The sequence below is a fragment of the Topomyia yanbarensis genome, chromosome 3 (genome assembly GCF_030247195.1).
Source record: "Topomyia yanbarensis strain Yona2022 chromosome 3, ASM3024719v1, whole genome shotgun sequence".
Lineage (NCBI taxonomy): Eukaryota > Metazoa > Arthropoda > Insecta > Diptera > Culicidae > Topomyia > Topomyia yanbarensis.
Window position 1 is genome coordinate 130,262,860 of NC_080672.1, and position 4,091 is coordinate 130,266,950.

The 4,091-nt window shown below is 41.2% G+C and overlaps 1 pseudogene; it reads left to right on the top strand.

The window, feature by feature from the left end:
• The first annotated feature begins 2,134 nt into the window (after positions 1-2,134).
• LOC131689439 (large ribosomal subunit protein eL8-like) lies at positions 2,135-2,980 on the top strand (annotated as a pseudogene).
• Positions 2,981-4,091: the final 1,111 nt, after the last annotated feature.

Sequence of the window (4,091 nt, forward strand, 5' to 3'; positions counted from 1 at the left end):
CTGATGCAAGTCCCAAGAAATCAGCTCGGTGAAAGTCAAGGCCAAGATCATCAGGGATATGCTCATAAATAACAGGTTTAGGCAGACTGATAATAACTTCTACGGGAGGATGATTTGCATCAATTACAGAAATAGATTCAGCAGGTTCGTGGATCTGACAGTCGGCTAGTGCTGTCTCATTCAATAAGACAAAGTCCAGGATACGACCGTAACGATTTTCAATGCTATTAATTTGTGTGATACAGTTGAAGCTGAATCCATCCAATAGTGCAGCGCAAGCGGTAGAAATATAAGAGCGAAGAACGTTGACTAAAGGTGCGACATTGTCATGTGTATCCCAAATGAGGCCAGACTGATTGTAGTCTCCAAACAATAATGCGCAATCATTACTTTGGAAGTAAGAATAAACAGCATCAATCGATCGGACATGGTCGTTTGCACTGACTAGATTACTCTTACGATCTGGTGGTAAGTAAATTACACCGATGCTGACAAAACGATCAGGTAGCTTCAGTTTTACGAATAGCTGTTCAAGTGAAACGTCAACAGGTGTTGGATCGACGAAACTATTCAATGCAGTAGACACGGCGATGAGTACCTACGCCCCCTCCGCGTGATTTACAGCTGTTCTCAACACTGCGATCGTTTCGATAAATAGCATATGTATCGCCAAAAAGCTGACGAGTATGAATCCTACCATCCAGCCAAGTCTCGGTGAGAACAATTACGTCGTAATGAGTAGGCTTGTGGTACCGGTAATACCGGTACCGAAAATCCCGGGAATACCGACCCATTTTTGGTACCGTAATACCGGTACTGAACAAAAGCCAGTACCGGTATTTTCGGTACCATACAATTTTTTATGACAAATATGTTAGCTCTGCAGGGGGATCTGTTTCAAAATATCGGTCTGCAAGATAACGTTTAATTATATTAATTTGCCTTCTAGATAAATCGTTGAGATAACACCTTTGTGTGGGAATGAGGTGGGGCCATTATCATAATAATTCTAGAAGTTAAAGTTTTATTAGCGACATTCTGATTGGTTTCCATTATTCACTGGGTGGCGCGTAATAAGACTATGGTCTAAGTCATGTCTGTATTTGGTTTAGTAGCTAACAGTTTTAGACTTGGTGAACTGCTTCAAATGGGGCGATTTGTAATTATTGGTGTTTGGAAAATTCAGCAAAACTCCATAGTTTACAGGAACGCAAGGAGCCTTGATATGCATTAGAGAATAGTAGCCAAACGACATAAAGGTCGAAACCAATTTTCAGAAAAGCAAGAGAGGAAATGCGATTAACCTGCTCGGATTTACTGTCATTCTCGCTTTGATTTACTGTTGTTAATAGGGTTTCATACATTTACCACTCTGTTGAAGTCGACGAAAGTCGCACCACTTAGCAGTTATTGATTTCAAAGTGGCTTAGATTTCGAAAAAAAGAATATGCCCTATACGAAAAATATCTTCTGTGAAATGAGTCTTGCCATTCCGAAGCAATTAAAAACAATAAAAATGTTTTTTGATCAGCACAAAACAATCATCTGAGAATAAGATCATCAGTTTGAGCATTCATTTCCAGTTTGAAGCTCCTTTCGATTTTTTAAAAAAAATGTTCGAGTACCGGTACTTTACCGGTACCACCAGTACTGAGGGCTTCAGTACCGTAGTACTGGTTCTCGCCAAAAAGGGTCGGTACTGCGAACCCTAGTAATGAGACGAAGAGATTGCTATGAAAACTTCAGCGATTTTTGTGCGTAGGCCTCGGACGTTCTGGTAAAAGCTCGTCAGTTTACCGTTCAAGTCTGCGTCAAGAGTCGATTCCTGAAATTCTTGCACATCATTTCAAAGATAATCGCCAGATAACCCAAACTCCTGAGAGTTGTCATTATTTGAGAGACAAGCAGTTCCAATCGAAGCTTCAGCAGGACATATACTGCTGCTAATGTTAACTGACGGAATAATGCTGTATGCTTGAAGACCAAACAGATTTGATGAAGCGACGAAGCTTTGATGATCCGCTGACATCACACACGTCTGGAAGTTATAATTGCTTAAAAAGCGAGCAGTACCAATCGAATCTTCAGCAGGACATATACTGCTGCTATCTTGGTTTTATAAAACCCCTTGCCATCTTGGTTTTATAAAACACAAGATCATAGTTCGTTTTGACACCACCGAAAATGGTGAATAAGAAGCCATCGAAGAAGAAGGTAGCGGGCACGAAAGTTGCCGCTGCTCCTCTGGCCGTCAAGAAGGTTGAGGTTAAGAAAGTGGCTGTTTGCGAAACGCGTCAAGAACTTCGGCATCGGTCAGAATGTGCAGGGTAAGCGCGATCGTTCCCGTTTCGTACGCTGGCCGCAATACATTCGCATTCAGCGACATAAGGCAATTCTACAGAAGCGCCAGAAAATTCCGCCGCCGATCAACCAGTTCTCGCAGGCCTTGGATATACACACCGCCCAGCAGTTGTGCAAGCTGTTGGAAAAGTATCGTCCGGAGAACCCGATCGCTAAAATCCGCTAAGGCCGAGGCAAAGGCTGCCGGCAAGCCTGAACCACCGGCGAAGAAGGGCAATCAGCTACGCCAGGGTGCTAACACCGTGGTGAAACTAGTGGAGCAGAAGAAAGCTCAACTAGTTGTTATCGCTCATAATGTGGAACCAATTGATTTGGTCATCTGTCTGCCCGCTCTGTGTCGCAAGATGGGAATCCCGTACTGTATCATCAAGAGCAAATCTCGATTGGGAACGCTAGTGTACCGCAAGACCTGTACCTGCATTGCACTTACCCAGGTCGACAATTCGGATCGGGCGAATCTGTCCAAATTGGTGGAGACCATTAAGACTAACTTTAACGATCGCTACGAGGAAATTCGCAAGCACTGGGGAGGTGGTCTGCTTGGTCCGAAGAGTATGGCTCGCATTGCCAAGCTGGAGAGGGCCAAGACGCGTGAATTGACGCAGAAGACGTTGTAAGCTGCATAATCTTGTGTAAGGCTGGTTTCTTTCGTTCGCGAAAGAATCAGCTGCGGTCGAGAGAGAATAAAATCTGGAAAAGATAATCGTAAGATAAAAAACCCTAGATTTTCTTTTGATCATATCTCCGTTTTATTTGCTCTAGAATCAAACTGCAAGATGGCTTTTGAAGAAAATTATTCAAATGCGATTTTTTCATTTAAATATTAAAAGTAATTTTTTTTCTCAATACATATATTTTGATTTTGAAAATTCTAATGCCATCGTGTTTCTCAGACATTTTTACATAAAAAACACTTATAATCTCAATATAATTTGAGCGCATCCTGAGATACACCGGTTTGAAGGGGAAAACTCGCATTTTCTCATATACACTCAAGTTTTTTTACGCGGTTTTTTTGCGCGGTATTTTCACGCGGTTTTTTTACGCGGATTTTGAAATTTACGCGGTTTTCATTTACGCGGATTTTGAAATTTACGCGGTTTTCATTTACGCGGATTTTGAAATTTACGCGGTTTTGATTTACGCGGTTTTTGAAATTTACGCGGTTTTCATTTACGCGGATTTTGGAATTTATGCGGTATCCATCAACGAGGTTCCCTTTAATGCGGATTCTTAAATTTAAGTGGTCTTCATTTACGCGGATTTTGAAATTTACGCGGTTTTCATTTACGCGGATTTTGAAATTTACACGGTTTTCATTTACGCGGTTTTCATTTACGCGGCATGTATCCCCCGCGTAAAAAAAACCTGAGTGTAATATTTTTTAATTTAGTTTTTCTAGACTCCTTGAATAATTTTCTTCAAAAGCCATCTTGCGGTTTGATTCTAGAGTAAATAGAACCGGAGATTGATCAAAAGAAAATCAAGGGTTTTGGCAACTTGTCAACAAGAGGCGTGCTCCCATGACCCGAGAGGTGGTTCAATTCACGCAAAAATTTAGGTTTTTATATATTGGCCCTAGATGAACAATTCCTCCAAAGTTGGTTCAAATCCATGAAGGTCGATTACACGTGCCTTGATCACTTCGCGTGACTCATATGTTAATGAAATGAATTGAAATAAAATTCAAAATGTAATACAAAGAAAAATTTGGCACTTTTAAGCTAACG